Source organism: Arabidopsis thaliana, chromosome 3, assembly GCF_000001735.4.
Source record: "Arabidopsis thaliana chromosome 3, partial sequence".
Classification (NCBI taxonomy): domain Eukaryota; kingdom Viridiplantae; phylum Streptophyta; class Magnoliopsida; order Brassicales; family Brassicaceae; genus Arabidopsis; species Arabidopsis thaliana.
Window position 1 is genome coordinate 14,558,529 of NC_003074.8, and position 18,763 is coordinate 14,577,291.

The following is an 18,763-nucleotide window of genomic DNA, read 5'->3' on the forward strand; positions in this document are numbered from 1 at the left end:
TCTAGCACAAATAAGTTGATCAGGTCCTTCTTGTGAGTCTAGTGATACACCTTAAACGCGTGAGTATCTAACACAGAAAAGAAGAAAAACAAGAAATGCGTGAGTATCCAAACTAAGCCTAATGGTAATTCCCAAGAACTTTGGCAACGACACCAAATTTGACAATAACAATGGCGGTGGTGGTGATATTGTTCGGGGAGAGGGGTGGGGGGTGGGGTGGGGGGGTGGGGGGTTGAGGGTTCTTGTGTGAATTGATTTGGGGGGTTGAGGGTTCTTGTGTGAATTGATATAGTATAATTCAGTCGGCAAAACTAAAACAGAGTAATTCAGAACTTGAGATGTGTTATGCAAGAGAGAGAAGAGAGATAGGAAGAGAGAAAGAGGGCAAAACTGGGATTAATACATGAGATATGTAAAATATCAACCATTTTTTTGTTAGGTGTTAGTTTTTGAATTTTAATATTTTTATGTGTTTCTTTTACAAATTTTCTCTAATATGTGTCACTTTACTTGAATTTTTTTAAAATCATGGATTGTGCGGGACGCAGGGAAATCATATATATGAAAGTTGGCCAACTCTCTCCCACAACTTGACACATCAGCACATAAGAGTTTGCCATCTAGACTTCATAAAATAAATAATACATAATTAGTAATCAATTCAACATAAAAACTAAAATAGGAGGATATAATTAATCAGAACTTGAACATCACTCTTTCTACATTTTTTTAATTCAATATATCCTCTTTAATTTTGAGATCCAAACATGTTACACATATTCCTTGCCTAAAAATTAGACGATTATTATAAAAGAAACTAAATGAATATGCAGATTAAATATATCTAAGCTTTTCGAGATTTATGCTAAGAAAACAAGTAATTTGAAAGATGTTTGAGGAGCTATCCTTATGACTAATACGTAAGATATAAGATTATGACAAGAACTTAACTAAACTTTCCAAGAACATCAAGTTGAATATGATTAGATTGGATATGCAGAAACATGATTAATAAAGACATGTTATATTTTTAATGTAAGAAATAAATTTTCTAAAATTTCACCGTCTCACAAACTAAATATATAACCAAAAGAACAAGGATATATAAATAAATAAATAAACTGAGAATCTAGAACAACAATAAAAAACAACTCAAGCACTTTCGTTTTCAGATGAACTAATATAGTTGGAGTTTTTGAAAACAATTACAAATCATATTTTTGTTTCAAAACCGATGCATTCAACTTTACTTTATATGAACAGACAATATATAAAACAATTTGTAAATAGTAATACATAAATCCGCACGTAGTGTGGGTACTCATCTAGTTTCATAAAATCTCAAGATTCTTACGCACACTAAGGTGCCAAGTCCATATCTTTGAAGACTCTTTCTCTCATATTATTAAACAGTACTCAAGAAAGCGGGATAGGCGGCCGTTTAAGCGTCACCCACCTAGGTGTTTGGCGTCTATGTATAGCTTCGATTTTCTTAAAATCGGATTTATTACGCGGTGGAGTAGATTTGGCAGAATATGCGATTAAACGGATTAAACGGTTATTAGGCGGGGTTAAGCGGGGTAGGCAGATCTAAATGTGTCTTAATATTTTTAAGCGTCTATGTACAGCTTCGATTTTCTTAAAATCGGATTTATTACGCGGTGGGGTAGATTTGGCAGAATATGCGAACATTAAGCAAATTAAACGGTTATTAGGCGGGCTTAAGCGGGGTAGGCAGATCTAAATGTGTCTTAATATTTTTAAATTTTTGAAAAATATATTTAAAATTGTTTATAAAGACACATATCTATTTTATTATTTTATTTATCTTACTTTAAAATGTTAAATTTATATTAATTTTGAAAATTTTGCTAATATTCAGTTTTTTTATAATATTTTTTTCCTTCATTTCAAGTAGTAGTATATAAATATATATCATTTTATTCTAAAACCGTTTAAACCGCCTAAAATCGTGTAGGCCTCGACTGAGCATTCTACGCGTTAAGGGGAATTGTGAACTTTTTGGGAGGTGGTACAACCACTTTTTCTAGGCACCCCCATCATTTTAGGTATTTGTACGAATGTACTGTACCTTTCCAAAGTTCATGTGGTGACTTTGTAGTCATCTTACATGGTATTCTGTTGAGGATGTAGTTAGTGGTAAGCAAAGCTTCCCTCCCTCTCGCCCGTTTTTCTCAGGCGATTCCGTTAACATCTTATATATTAAAGGAGAAGTTTAAAGTGCTCACGTTCGCTCTGAGATTATGAGCGTGGTATCTTTTGATTTTCCCTATGATAATATTAAATCTCTCAAACGAATGTGATATAGCTAATTACGTTATTACCTTCCATATATTTTACGTTATTATCTTCCATATATTTCAGAAAATTAGACTTTTTTTTTATAAGTTAATTATATTTTCAAGTTTTATATTAATACATTTAAATGTTAATTGATGATGTAGTTTTGCTTTTATTGTTTTATTTTTAACTTCGGTTTAGATATTATACAATTATGATAAATACAAATCTTAATATTCTATTATAGAGTCGGTTTGTTCGAGCCTATATCATCCATTATCGACATACTCACATATTCTTAAAACCTTTCATACTTATTATTATATTGATCATGGGGTCTATTCTTCGAATTACTTTGTTTATCTGAGGGAAATTAATCCTGCTCTAGACCGATACAAGATTAAAATACGTGTGGTTAGGCTTCGGCGAGCATTTAAATCTATAGGTATTGTTGTATTTAAATCTTTGGCGAGCATTTAAATCTATAGTTGTTGTGGATGGAGAGGTATTGTTGTATTTTTTGTTCTTAACTATTTGTTGTTATAATGTATATGTTGTCTTTTATTTGTTATTTTTTCCAATCTTTGTATTATTAGGAACGAGAATTCATGCGTCCATCGAAGAGGGTTTCGTTAAGAGGTTTCAGCACTAGTTTATTAGTGGTGAAGCCAGAATAATCGACACTTTCAATTTTGTTGATCATGATGGTAACTATAGGACGAGTCCTTTCTGTTTCAAAATAGTCTTCTATTGAATTACTACGGTGATACCCTGTGACGATTTTCCATCTCAAGTTCCCGAGAAATATTTTAATTAAGGAGTTTGCTGAAATTTTGTCTGGGAAATTAGACAGGCAGATATTGTTTGGTTTGTATTAATATTTTAATTGGTATGTTTTTTTATTTCTACTTTTTACTAGCATTATGCCCCCTGCTATGCAGAGAGAAAATTACACATTAGTTACAGTAAATAAGTGATTTATACCATTAATAATAGCAAAAGAACAAAGGTAGATTTTGGACTATAGGTGAAGTCGAAACAAAGACTGTCAATCCAAACTAAATTCATATATTTCAATTAACCAAGAATCTAAAACCTCTAAAGAATCACAGAATGTCAAAATATTTAGGTTAGCCTAAATTCTCAAAGTGAGATGACATTTTCGTGATCCAAAAAATACATGAGATTAAATTTTTCAGTTAAATATTTTTTTACAGAGGAATGAAAGAAATTTAAAAGAAAATCAATCATTGTCTCCAGTTCATGTGATTAGCAGTAATGAAATGACCAAAGATCTGTACTTAAGATTGATGAATCAAATTTGAATACAATAAGATAAAAGAGATTGTGGTCATTTTTAGTCAACATGGAGTACTATGAAGTAGTGGAGCAAATAAAGGAGGATAAAAATCGTATGTTAAGTAATTCAAATCATAGAGATATTACGTATTAGGGAAGTAGATTATGCATATTAATTAGGGAAGTAGATGTCCCTTGTAATATTTTCTGAAAATTTATGAAGTTGTCGAGAAAAACATGGAGTCGAAAATTTATGAAGTTGTCGAGAAAAACATGGAGTCCGATTGGTGACCTATAAAGGAATACATGGAATAAAGAGTAACATGACTAAAAAGAACAAACAGGAAAAGAAAAAAATGATAAAATAGGAATGAAGAGGAATAGGTGCAGAGGAAAAAAAGAACAAATGTTACTGTAAATGATAACCAAAACATAGAACAAATAGTAACAAAAATTAAAAAATAAATAAATTATTTTTTAAATAAAATATTAAACAAAATAGCCAAGTTATCATAGACTCAAACAATTTCATTGCCAAGTTATCACGTAACTTGTATGGCTTGGTTTTCTTTCTTACTATAAGTTCACAAAATCAGAGAGTTAATTGTCGAGTACTTGATTTGCGTTTGAAAATATGAGATCAACTATTTATAAAAGCAAATGATGTAATTGAGAACTGATAACCTTGGCATGTCTTTGGGTTAGTCACGATGGTATAAGATTTTTCTTTTTCTGAAAATGTTTCACAGGGAACCCTAAAAATGAAATCCATGTCTTGTTACAGTCAGTTTCTCAAAAATATGTGATTAGATGAGAATTGTAATAATTCACAAAGTATAAAGCAAAATAATGTTAAAACTGAAACCAGAATAATAATTGCAAAACGAAGAGACATATGAATCTCGAGAATATGAACAAATTGATACCTTAATTACAATTACACTTGTTTTGTTCTTCAGCCATAATTGACATGGAAGGGGAAAGGAGAGTGAAAATGAATTATGGTTCGAGAGATGAAAGTGGACAAAAATACTGTAAAATTGTAAATCTGCCATGACGTGGAGATGGAGGAAGAGAAAGTAATTGATCTGAAAGCGAGAAATTTGGGAATCGTAATTAGAAAATCCGCGAAGAAAATTAAACAATATAATTAGCAAGAACAGTTGCAAGAGAAGATCGTGAGGAAGATGCCGAGAAAGAAGGAAAGATTTTGGGATTAATTTTCTGTAAAATTTTTATTAATGAGTAACTAATTATTGTTTTACGCTTCAAAACACAATAAATTGTTACTTTGCTTACGTGTCAGATGGAGAGAGTATCAGTTATTGTAAAAGTGACTGTTGATTTAGTATAATTAGATTTGTTTGGTTCCACTAAAACAATGGGATAGCTAATAAATCGAATACTTTAAAGGGTTTCTTCTATGTTGGGGCACTTTCCAAGTATTTAAGCCCATTTAGAGCACTTTGAAGGGAGTAGGCACTTTTTGGAGATTTTCTATTGTTTAATAAAAATCAATACAATTCTACCCCTGATGACGTCAACTGTTGCGCTAGCTATGGTTAATGATATGTCCCGGTTTTTACTGATTTCTAACACAGTTTCAGAATAATTTTTAGAGTCTTTCTAGTTTTTTTCGTACGTTTTGAGTCATTCTAGGTACACTCAGACATCTGGGAACTATGGAGCACAATAAGGAATTTTGGAAGCTTTTCAGCGATAAAGATCTTGAAGGACGTCTTTCAGAAGCTGGTGTTGATCGACACAGACTTGCTAGTTTTAGATTGATCACCTAGAATTTGATATTAGATAATAGGTATTCCCGCCATAGGTATTTGTTATTTGAACCATCATAGATGAGCCTACGCATTTAAGAAAGAACAGATAGGCTCATAGAAGGGCGTTTAGATACTAGGTGAACTAATCAAGCTTATTAACAATGCATGCTTTAGCATAGGATTTCTCGGCTTCTCCGGTTATCTAAGTTGTAAGTATAGAGAGTTTCGTGGAAGGCCACCGGTTACTCTAGAATTATAGTTTGAGTTTGAGAACGGTGCGATAACAATCCTGATATTAGCTAGATCTACAATTTATTTATCTCCCGGGAATTCCTTAGACCTGACGCTTTAATCACTTGAATCTACAACTCATTTACTTGCTTATTTGTCTTTATTATTCAATTACTTCATTTAGCTTATTAAACAACATCATAAGTCTATTGTGTGAACATCGAGAGCTCAGTGGAATTCGACCCTTAAGTGCTAACAACGATCTCTTAATTGAGGGAGTAAGCTTAAGGTAATTTGAGCTATATCAAATTTGGCGTCGTTGCCAAAGTTCTCTTTTAGTTCACCATTAGACTAGGTGTCCTTTTAAGCCTAAATACAACTTTTCTACCACCTATTCACGTGATTTTTTGGCTATTGGTCTCTTGTGTTTCAGGCACCTTCAGATTGAGACTCACGTTTTCATGGGAGATTTTCACGACGGTGTCGACAGACACAACTCTGGTGTCGATCGACACCCTCTGCAGAACCAGACGGCTACAATAGGCGATTTTAACAGAACTGATCTCTTCTACACAAATCGATCAGTATTCAAGCTACCTCCTTTTGAAAGAGATGACTTTGCTATACACCCTGCCTACTATGATCTTGTATCTAGTGCAAAGTTTAGAGGAGCTCCCGATGAATCACCATTGGATCATTTGGAAGTCTTCGAAGACATCGTTTCCTCTATTAAAGAAGAAGGTGTACCAGCTGATTACTTACTTTGCAAACTCTTCCCCCACTCTCTCGCGAGTAGAGGAACATCATGGTTGCGTCAATTGGAACCAGGTTCCTTAACCAATTGGACTGATACAAAGAATGCATTCATGAATCATTTCTTCGATGAGTCCGTGATAGAGGCAATTCGTTTTCAAATTTCTTCTTTCACCCAAGCTCTAGCAGAATCCCTTAGAGCATCTTGGCTCCGATTCATGTCTTATCAGCGTGAATGTCCCCAACATGGTTTCCAAGAGAGCCAACTCATCAACATCTTCTACAAATGAATAGACAAGCCATACCAGATTCAACTTGATGCAGCGAGCTCCTGTAACTTCATGACAAGAACAACTAGTGAAGCATTAATCCTAATCACCAATGCTTTAACTGGTCATTCGACGTAGGAATTTGACAAAAAACCAAGCATTTCAGCTGAGAAAGCTACCAAGAGCAAAGACACTCATGTTTCAGCAATTTCTGCTCCTATCCCAGCTTCTTGCAGGCCAAACAGAGCTTAAAAGCCAATATAATTCTCTATCCACAGGGTTTGACAATCTACGCTCTCAATTCTCCAATCTCTCATCTCCATCCGCTACTATCAATGTAGTTACACTACGCAGCGGAAAGCAGCTCAACCCAATCCTTCAGCGCGAACAATCGGCTCAGCCTTCATCATCTCCAATTGCAGAAAACGAATCAGTGTCGATCGATACACCAGGGTGTCGATCGACACCAATTACTCTTGACGACTATGTTTTTCCTTTGTTGAGTGGAATCGATAATTTCGCGGAAGAGGAGGAAACAATTCCCGATGGTGTGATCGACACCCATCTCCTGTCGATCGACACCCAGTTCGATCAGACAATGTGCAAATTCCAGCTTCAACCAAGTTAGCAAATCGGCGAATTCCCTTCCCCAAGAGTCCTAAAAAGTCAATACAAGCCTTAGATGATGTTAGATGCAAGGCTATGATTGATAGGTTGATTGTTCAGATGCCTCTAGTTGAAGCTATTCATCTATCTCCTACAAATCAGAAGGTATGTTAAGACAATGGTGACTAAGAATTTGACGAAAGAATGCAGTGTTATGATGATTTCAGAGCAAGGCAGCGACATTATTCAGGAACGAATCCCGAGGAAGCTACCTGATTCTGGAACTTTTGTAGTTAGTGTCACCATTAATCATTATTCCTTCCAAGGAGCTTTATGTGATCTCGGTTCTAGTGTGAATATGATGCCTCGTTCAGTTGCTATGCGTCTTGGGTATTCCAATCTTGAGCCTACCTTTATCACTCTTGTGTTAGTAGATCGTTCTACCCGAATTCGAGATGGAATTCTTATTGATGTTCTCGTGATGATTGGAAAGAGCATGATTCCTACAAATTTTGTAGTCTTGCCTTATGAGAAGGAACCTAAGGATCCATTAATCCTAGGGAGATCCTTCTTGCACAAAGCTAGAGCAATCATAGATGTTCGACAAGGGAGGATATGGCTGAATGCAATTCGATATGAACACTTTGGTCAAGAAACCGATCATAGAAGGGAAAACCTTCTTGATAGATTCTTTCACTTCCTCAGCTTCAGATAGTATTTCAGAGATGGAATTAGAAGACCCATTAGAGCGAGTTTTGGTCTCTTCCATAGAGGATAGTGCAGATTTGGACTGCGAAACTTCAACATATACTAAGGTGCTGGATGAGACAGAACATGTGATGCAACTTATAGTTGAAGAAGCTCTTCCATCTGTGACTTCCACGCTGACTCCTACTTCAGATTGGGATCCAGCCAAAGCTCCGAAAATCGAATTGAAACCACTTCCAGCAGGGATAAGGTACGCTTTTCTTGGTGAAAATTCTACTTATCCTATTATTGTGAATGCTTCTCTTAATCCCGCAGAGCTCACCTTATTGCTAAGCAAGCTACGCAATCATCGCAAAGCTCTTAGCTACTCTCTTGATGACATTGCAGGTATATGTGCAGATGTATGCATGCATAGGATTCACCTTGAGGACGAGTCTAAGTCTTCAGTCGAACATCAGAGAAGGTTGAATCCGAATCTGAAAGAAGTGGTCAAGAAAGAGATTATGAAACTGTTGGAAGCTGGGATTATCTATCCAATCTCAGATAGTAGTTGGGTTAGTCCAGCTAATTTGGTTCCTAAGAAGGGAGGTGTCACAGTAGTCAAGAATGAGAAAGACGAGCTGATTCCTACTCGGACAATCACAGGACATCGAATGTGCATCGATTACAGAAAGCTGAATGCTGCTACCAGGAAAGACCATTTCCCCTTACCATTTATTGATCAGATGTTAGAGAGGTTAGCAAATCATAAGTACTATTGCTTCCTTGATGGATACTCCGGATTCTTTCAGATCCCGTTCATCCATATGACCAGGAGAAAATGACTTTCACCTGCCCCTATGGTACATTTGCTTATCGGAGAATGCCCTTCGGTCTTTGTAATGCTCCTGCGACATTTCAGAGAGGTATGATGTCTATCTTCACGGATATGATCGAGAATATCATGGAGGTTTTCATGGATGACTTTTTAGTTTATAGATCATCATTTGAGGATTGTTTAGAGAATCTCTACAAAGTGTTAGCAAGATGTGAGGAGAAACATCTAGTTTTGAATTGGGAGAAATGTCACTTCATGGTACATGATGGAATAGGTCTAGGACACAGGATTTCTGAGCATGGTATAGAAGTTGATAGAGCTAAGATTGAGGTCATGACGAGTCTTCAAGCGCTGGATAATGTCAAAGCAGTTAGGAGTTTCCTTGGACATGCTGGTTTTTATAGGAGATTCATCAAAGACTTCAGCAGAATCGCAAGACCATTGACTGCTTTACTCTGTAAAGAAGTCAAATTCGAGTTTACACAGGAGTGTCATTATGCATTTCAGCAGATAAATAGGCCTTGATCAGCGCACCAATTGTTCAGCCACCAGATTGGGATTTACCTTTTGAGGTAATGTGTGATGCAAGTGATTTTGCAGTTGGAGTTGTCTAGGACAGAAGAAGGATAAGAAACTTCATGCAATCTACTATGCAAGTAGAACTCTTGATGATGCTCAAAGGAATTATGCAACTAAAGAGAAAGAGTTGTTAGCTATGGTTTTTGCTTTCAAAAATTTAGATCTTATCTCGTTGGATCCAAGGTTATTGTTCACACAGATCATGCTGCCTTGAAGTATTTGATGCAAAAGAAGGATGCTAAGCCAAGACTTTTGAGATGGATTTTGCTTCTTCCACAATTTGACATAGAAGTTAGAGATAAGAAAGGAGTTGAGAATGGTGTAGCTGATCATTTGTCACGCGTTAGGATCGATGATGATGTCCCTATAAATGATTTTTTGCCTGAATAGAACATTTACATGATTGATACAGCTGAAGACAATGACTACAAACGTGACAGGTTGCAGGATCGTGCTTCAGTGTCGATCGACACTCCCATTATGTCGATCGACACTCACATTTCAGAGGAAGTTGATATTCGTAGTTGCGCGATAGTGTCGATCGACACCCTTGCATCTGTCGATCGACACCCTTGCACCTGTTGATCGACACTCTTCTGAATCGACAAGAAATTGGTCACCAACCGAGAATTGCGCCATCACAGCGGTCGAGAAAGATTATCCATTGTATGCTGACATTGTTAATTACCTAGTTGCAGATGTGGAGCCTGATAATTTCACAGATTACAACAAGAAGAGATTCCTAAGAGAGATCAGGCGATATCATTGGGATGAGCCTTATCTCTATAAGCATTGTTCTGATGGAATTTACAGGAGATGCATTGTTGCAACAGAGGTTCCTGATATACTATTACATTGTCACAGCTCTAGCTATGGTGGTCATTTTGCAACTTTCAAAACAGTTTCAAAAGTTCTTCAAGCACGCTTTTGGTGGCCTACAATGTTTCGGGATACTCAGAAGTTCATATCACAATGTGACCCTTGTCAGAGAAGGGGAAAGATCAGCAAGCGTAATGAGATGCCTCAGAAATTTATACTCGAAGTCGAAGTCTTCGATTGTTGGGCTATAGATTTCATGGGACCATTCCCACCTTCCAACAAGAATTTGTACATCCTAGTAGCTGTGGATTATGTTTCCAAATGGGTAGAAGCTATAGCTAGTCTGAAGAACGATTCAGCGGTTGTCATGAAACTCTTCAAATCTATCATCTTCCCTCGTTTTGGAGTACCACGCATAGTCATTAGTGATGGAGGTAAGCATTTCATTAACAAGATTCTTGCGAAATTTCTTTTACAGTATGGAGTCCAGCATCGGGTTGCTACCCCCTACCATCCACAAACAAGCGGCCAAGTTGAAGTTTCTAACAGGCAAATCAAAGAGATTCTTGAGAAATCAGTGGGTAAAGCGAAAAAAGAGTGGTCCTACAAGTTAGATGATGCACTGTGGGCCTCCAGGACAACTTTCAAAACTCCGCTTGGTACCACACCTTTTCATCTTCTATATGGTAAAGCTTGTCATCTTCCAGTGGAATTAGAGCACAAAGCAGCTTGGGCATTCAAGATGATAAATCTCGACATCAAATCAGCTGGAGAAAGGAGACTTATTCAGTTGAATGAGCTTGATGAAATACGAATCCACGCTTATGACAACTCGAAGCTCTACAAGGAACGAACAAAAGCCTACCATGACAAGAAGATCCTTACTCGGACCTTTGAGCCTAATGACCAGGTACTTCTTTATGATTCTAGATTGACATTATTTCCTGACAAATTGTCTTCTCGTTGGACAGGTCCCTACACAGTCCACTCAGTTAGGCCATATGGAACAATCATTCTCGAAAACAACAATGGCAAACCATTTGTTGTGAATCGACTCAGAGTCAAACACTACTGGGCTGAAGCTGAGATTCCAGTAGAAAAGCCTTTGGATCTTCAGGACCCACCTGTTGATTAAGCAACTCCAAAGTCAAGCTATTGACTATAAACAAGCGCTTAGTGGGAGGCAACCCACTGGTAAGTATTTCTCCTTTTATTTATTTCATTCATTTGATTTCTAACTTAGAATTTTTGATTTTATAGGAATATCCAGATTTAAAAAAAAAAAAAAAAAAAAAAAAAAAAAAAAAAAAAAACGTGTTGACCAATAACGCGATGGTGTCGATCGACACCCTCATTTTCCAGGTAAGTCGTTTTAACCTAAAACTTCATCTTCTTCATTTCATATTTTTCTCAAACCGCCGAATTCACTAAAACCTCCATAGATCCTTCGATTCTTCACCATTTCTCGTGATTTCAGGCTTTAAACTCAATAGAATCTCACCCTCTATCTTCCCAAAGTGTCAATTCCATCGATTTGCAAGATGACAGGCCAGAAAAAGAAGGCTAGGAAGAGTGTCGGCCCTTCCTCCTCCGCCGTCCCTCCACACCGTCGGCGCTTCTCCACCGCCGCAGGTCACAGCCTTTCTCAACCGAAATCCGAAGCTGCAGCCCCTCAACCTCCTATTCATCGATTTCCATGGCCAAAGCATCCAAAAGAGAGAATTCCTTCTCAAAGGGTTTGGAGAAAGATATCAACAGGGAATTCACTAAAGGTGACTATATCAATCGCCCTTTTTCTCCAGATTGGGATGATTAAGATACTCTGTTCTATAACGCCTGGATGAATGTAGAAATTTTGGCTACTCGGTTTGTGGATTTCGGTTTGATGCAGCGTTTGCAGATAGAGAAATCAGTTTTAGGACTGGAAAATGACATAGGTTTGGGAACCATTTGTTGTAGGCAGTACGATTTGTATCCTGAGCTGGTTAAACAATTCATGGCCTCTGTTATGGTAACTTATTTGCATGACAGGAAACGCAACGCTCAGGAAGGAGCTCTTATCTTCTTCATTCGCGGTGTTCGATACAGTTTACCACTGCGAGACTTGTGTGACATATATGGGTTTGACAATGATCTCACTGGAGTTTCCATGCCTGGTCCGTTTAAGGATTCTCAGATTTTCTGAGCAAGTTTGGTAATGGAATCTATGATTCCAAGGACATAGTTCACTCAGAGATCCGCCACCCTGTTCTGCGATATTTGGTTAGGTTGATTAGTAGCACACTGTTGTGCAAGATGGAGCCTGGCAAGATGAGACTCTCTGAGTTGCTATTGCTCTATCACGCTCTTCATGACTTCTTTCCTGACAGCCTTGGATTTGAGCAGGTTGACCGTAATGTCAACTTTAGTGCTGTGTTCGCTCATCACTTGGTTTCTCTCAAGACCAAACCCTTTACAGGTAGAGGACACAAATCTGATAGAGTTGGCAGTCTTCTCACTCCCATATTCGAGCATTTCCGCATCAGCTTTGAGGGCGAAGAAGTCAACACCACGCGTGTCACTATGGATGAGACTTACCTGAAGAACTCTCACTGGCTTAAGGGCAACCTACTGTGGTGCTTCAGGGATGATACAGGTCAGCACATGATTCAGTTACCTCACCTTGCACTTACAGAGATTATAGGAGAGCATGAGGAGATAGGCTTTCATCAGGATCCCTCCCTTCTGCATGCCGCACCACGCACCAGGCGACAGAGAGGTTCTGCTTTAGGATCTGCGCCTACACAGACCGAGGAAGAGTTCATTGACCCTACTGGGGGTCCGAGAGTTGGATCTTCCTCATCTGCTCTTCCATATCAGCTGCCTTCTCCTCCCCCCATCCCGATGGAGCCACAGGTCTTTCAGCAGTACGTCGTCGACAGTTTCAAGAGCGTCTAGAACGCCATAGCTACACTTTCTCGCTGCGGTTGTGTTGCCCCCAGTCGTCGTCGTCGTCGCTCTCCCGCACCCACCTCCGGCTTTACTTTCTGACTTTGGTTCTGCTTTATTTCAGACTCTTGGTTATTTGTTTTGAAACTTGTTGCACTTATTTTCTTATGCTTTGTTGGGACTATTGATATGTCTTTTAGTGATTTAACAGTCTAACTGGAGGATCCATGTGAAAACACTAACCAAGGCTCTACACCAACGAGCAGAATTCACAAAGCAATGCGGAACGACCAAAGTGTCGATCGACACCATCATGGTATCGATCGACACCACTCTCAGGTGGCAACTCACGTTTTCTAACTTTTTAACTTTTGACTATTTCTCTTTCAATTCCTCTAGCTTAATAACTTTGGGGACAGTGTTATCTAACTCTGGGGGAGTCAGTTACTAACTTCATCTTTTCTTTTCTTATGAGTCAGTTGTGTCATTTTTAACTTAGATAGTCATTTTATTGAGTTAAAACTTTTGTCTGAAATTATGATCTATCTCTCGAGTTTATTGCCTGGATTGTTTAAGTACTGCACATTCAAATCAATCCGACTAATGAAAAAATCTAGAAGGCCAATCAACAAAATTAAGGACATCCATTCCCAAAATAATCCACAAAGGCTGGAGCTAATCTCACTGCTCTTCCTTTTACCTCATCAAAACGGTTAGTGCTCATAGGACTTGACTCCTTGTTCATACCCGATAGATCGACTAATGTGTTAAAAAGAAAAGTGTTCCTCTCCCAAAAAATTTTTTTTTGATAAATAATGAGAGATTGAGAAGACTTTCAGATAGTGTATAGGGGTAGGAATATTTCTATAACCCCATTATTATACATTATTTGGAACGATCAATTACAAAGGTTGGAAAATGCCGAAGGTGTCGATCCAGTATGCGAGTTCCCCTTTGTTTACTCTCTAAAAAGAATAAGTCTGGGGGAGAGAAAGAACACCAAAGAAAAAAAAAGAAATATAATAAAAGAATGGTCGATTTATCATGGTATAGTTCAGGAATGAGTCTAGAAGGTTCTTAAGCATTCACTTGATTGATGAGACCCAGCGATGATAGCCTAGTGGATATAGTTGAGTGCTTTGGCATAGAATCTAGGATGTTGTGTGGGCTAGCGGAGAATTACATGGTGGTCAGGATTTGATTAGAACTGTTTAGTTCATGGATTTGGTTTGTATGATCAAGGTAATAAACCAGAGAGATTGGGAGTTTCTATGTTTTTCAAACCTCTTTCACAGATTCAACCTTTTGTTTTGCTTGAGGGCAAGCAAAAGCTAAGTCTGGGGGAGTTGATATCTCCCGGTTTTTACTGATTTCTAACACAGTTTCAGAATGATTTTTAGAGTCTTTCTAGTCTTTTTCGTACGTTTTAAGTCATTCTAGGTACACGCACACATCTGGGAACTATGGAGTACAATAAGGAATTTTGGAAGCTTTTCAGCAATAAAGATCTTGAAGGACGTCTTTCAGAAGCTGGTGTCGATCGACACCACACCTGTGTCGATCGACACTCTTGTCGCTGCGAGGAGAATATTCGTTTTACACCAAGTCTTTGAGAAGCCCTGAAGTTTTCCTTATTTGCAAGATAGTCCCTGCACGTTTTTAGAGTTAAATACCTAATTGTTTGGTCATTGTTAGACCTAGTTTTTGTTCTTGAGCTTTTGTTACACTTTAGAGAAAAGAATCCAATCCCTAAAAAGAGAGGATTCTGAACTCCTTTGCTACTATTCTCAATTCATCAATAAAAACTATTCAGATTATGATTTGTGTTTCTATTGTCATGTCTGAGTAATCACCTTGTTGGGTCTAGAGAATCTCAATAGGGATTTAGATGTATTAGTAGATCGAAAACCCCTTAGGATTATTCTTAGAGTTCTTCATCTTGATAATTCTTAATGCTAGTTTTAGATTGATCACCTAGAACTTGATATTGGATAATGGGTATTCCCGCTATATGTATTTGTTATTTGAACCATCATAGATGAGCCTAGGCATTTAAGAAAGAACATGTAGGCTCATAGAAGGGCTTTGGTTTAGATACTAGGTGAACTAATCAAGCTTATTAACAATGCATGCTTTAGCATAGGATTTCTCGGCTTCTCCGGTTATCTTAGTTGTAAGTATAGAGAGTTTCGCGGAACGCCACCGGTTACTCTAGAATTATAGTTTTAGTTTGAGAACGGTGCGATAACAATCCTGATATTAGCTAGATCTACAATTTATCTATGTCCCGAGACAATTCCTTAGACGTGACGCTTTAATCACTTGAATCTACAACTCATTTACTTGCTTATTTGTCTATATTATTCAATTACTTCATTTTGCTTATTAAACAGCATGACAAGTCTATTGTGTGAACATCGAGAGCTCAGTAGAATTTGACCCTTAAGTGTTTTGGAGAGAGAATCAATCTGACGTTATTATTAAGAGTTAAAGAAGAGTTATTGTTGTGTGGATAGCGTCGACAATCTTGTTTTCGTTTTTGCTCCCCAGAAGGAAACATGAGCGAGGAGGTAAAATTTAAAAATGTATCGCGTTTATTAAATTTGTTGATGGTTGTGGATTCGTGTTGATGGTTGTGAAATGTTATTGTATGCAGGTTCCATTAGAGAGTTATTGTATGGTCATTTGCGGGAATGGGAATGCTCGGATCTTTCAAGAATGGTATTTTGAAATCAACAAAATTCTAATGTCTAGAATTGTTCCAATTATTGTAGGGATGAATCTTTCTGGTTTGGAAGAGATTGTTTTGAAAGAATTCATGACTAAAGATTTGACATTGGGAACCCCTAAGTTTAGGTATTTGCCATCTAATATCATGGATTACACGAGGGGGAAGAAGACACCTCCGATATTGATTACTAGTGAAGTAGGTTTGAAGTTCTTCATTGAGATGTTTGGGAGGAACAAGGGTTTAAATTTGTTCGTTAATTTCAGCGAAATGATTGAAATAGGAAATTCTCGTCGGAAAAATGTTAGAGAAGAAGATGTTGCTGGTTCATGTATAATGAGGAGTAAGAAAAGAGCAATTTCATCATCATGTGAAGGATTTGCAAGAAGTGATGTTGACATTGAATGGGAAGCACCAACTGCTGGTTCCAAAACCCCAAAGTTTCCGACAACTCAGGATGATGAGGCTGTTATAGCGGAAGTTGAAGTACTAGAAGCCATGTATAACAGAGGCGATGAACAATTACCTAGCAGTGGCAGCGAGAGGAAAAGTAGAACTAGTGCCAATAGTGATGAATATGAAGATTTATTTGGGGGTAGTGAGAAAGATGGAGAAGATGGAGAAAATGTAGATGAAGTTACTCCGACAGGTTATGATACAGAGTTTTGGGGTCACTTTTTGGATGATGAATTAGATGGTTCTAATGCACCTGAGATCATGTGTAGTCCAAGAGGGACTAGAACTCAAGAAGATAAAGTTTGCAATGATGGCAAAGGAAGTAGTATTGACTCTTAAACCATGCCTAATGGAGGACGGAGAAATCGAGAGACAAAGAAACTAGATGATATTGATGAAGAGTTTTATATTCCTCCACTGTTTGATGATACTGAATATGAAAGGGACGAGATCCCGGATCTTGATATTGAAGATGATAAGAAAGGTATCTACAAAGAAAGGGTATATGCAAGTAAACAAGATTGCCAAATAAGCTTAGCTATCCACGCTATCAAGGAGCAATTTTACTTTAAGCAGTCTCGTACAAAGCGACATTACTTGGTAATGACTTGTGTTGATGAAAACTGTCAGTGGAGAATAATGTCCCATGAGATGAAGACATGTGGTTACTACCAGATAAGGAAGGCTGATTTAGAGCACACATGCAACATGGGACAGTACATGAAGATGGCGACTTCTAGAGTTATTGCATCTGTCTATAAAGGCAAGTTCAGTAAGTTCTCTCAAGGGCATGTACCTTTGGATTTGCAACAGATGGTACTAGAGGATTTGAGAGTGACAACATCGTATGGGACGTGCTGGAGAGCAAAAGAGAAGGTTGTGGAAGAGGTGTTTGGTACTAATGATGACGCATACAAGTCCCTAGAAGCGTATTTGTATGTTTTAAAACTTACAAATCCTAGTACAATTACAGATATCAAAACAGAGACTGAAGAAAATGGTGTCGCAGGTTCTTGTATATGTTTTTGGCATTTGGGGCATCTATTGAGGGGTTTCTATATCTTCGTAGGGTTATTGTAGTTGATGGTACGCATTTGAATGGTAAATACAAAGAGTGTTATTCACTGATATTTCAATGATATTGATTCACAAATAAGCATGAAGAACAGTGATTGTGCTGCATATCATGAGAGGTTGAAAACAGGGCATTAGACAAGGGTCTATTTCTAAGGTGAACAATATAATCTAGTGACAAGCAACATTTTCGAAACTCTGAACAATGCCTTAAGGAAAGGTCGAGGATCCCCTATATTGGAATTGTTAAGGTTTATACGGGCTATGTTAACAAGATGGTTTAGTCCAAGAAGGAAGAAGTCTGTAGATCATACATGTGTAGTGACTCCAGAAGTAGATAAAGTGTTGACAAAAAACCTTGTCAAGGTCAGAGGAAGCAAAATTGGAAACGTTAGCACTTGGAGTTATGAAATTGTTGGGTTGTTCAATGGAAACAATCAGGTATGTCTTGATCGTAAACGATGCACTTGCAAGGAGTACAATAAGTTAAAAATTCCATGTGGGCATGCTATGTTGGCGGCTACAAGTGTTGGTTAGTCAGATAGATCATTAATAGCAGATTTTTACAAGACAACAGCTTGGAGAACAACTTCCAAGGGTGTAATAAACCCTGAACTCAACACGGAAGACGTTGTTGTTCCAAATGAAATTGGAAGTCAAATTATATTCCCACCAAGGACAAAAAGGCCGTCTGGGAGGCCAAAACAGCTACGTATCAAACCCATTGGCGAATTTCCGGTTCGTATTTGTGCAATTCTCATTATTTTAGACTTATTATGTATTCCGTATTTAATTACAAATTTTATGTGGTTTAACAAAAATCAAAGAGTGTTAAGGGGAAGATTAACACGTGTGGCAGATGCAAAAAGACTAGACACAACATGACAAGTTGTACTAATCCAATCTGAAGATGTTTTGAAATCGGCTATATTGATAGAACGATGACCAGTTTATATTGTTTTTGTGTTTGGACATGGTAATTTTTGGATAAATTATGTTGTATTCTACTTTATATTTTTAATTCCGTTTTAATTCATATAAATCTCGCAAGTTTTATAAAGGGAAATATATTAGCACATTACAGATAATGTTGAAATAATGGACATGTACATGTGGATAAGATATCAATCATGTGGGACAGAACCGTTATCCGTTAATAATGAAAGAAAAAACAAACTATTAAACATTAAATAGGCAAGTTTTTAATTATTGTTCAACAAAAAAATTCATTCCTTTAATAACGTAAGTGGAACTACAGATACATTGATCGGAACAAACCATTGAAAAAAAGTAAAACATACGAATAGAAGTTATCAATAATGGAAACCTCGATTCGGTGAAAAGGTTTTTCAATCAGTATTTAAACAGAAACATCTTCTATTATCCAGAATATATTACTCTAGAACAAACCGTATCC

General features: G+C 37.3%; 4 pseudogenes across 4 annotated transcripts; 3 read left to right on the top strand and 1 right to left on the bottom strand.

Annotated features, from left to right (window-relative positions):
• Window positions 1-112: 112 nt before the first annotated feature.
• Window positions 113-2,215, bottom strand: AT3G42433 (annotated as a pseudogene; the record flags this gene model as incomplete). The annotated part of the gene is made up of 1 exon: window positions 113-2,215.
• A 3,837-nt stretch (window positions 2,216-6,052) lies between these two features.
• AT3G42434 lies at window positions 6,053-11,251 on the top strand (annotated as a pseudogene; the record flags this gene model as incomplete). Its single annotated transcript has 1 exon — window positions 6,053-11,251.
• Window positions 11,252-11,701: 450 nt separating this feature from the next.
• Window positions 11,702-13,097, top strand: AT3G42436 (annotated as a pseudogene; the record flags this gene model as incomplete). The annotated part of the gene is made up of 3 exons: window positions 11,702-11,932; window positions 12,052-12,122; window positions 12,192-13,097.
• A 2,653-nt stretch (window positions 13,098-15,750) lies between these two features.
• Window positions 15,751-18,225, top strand: AT3G42438 (annotated as a pseudogene; the record flags this gene model as incomplete). Its single annotated transcript has 1 exon — window positions 15,751-18,225.
• Between the last annotated feature and the right edge of the window lie 538 nt (window positions 18,226-18,763).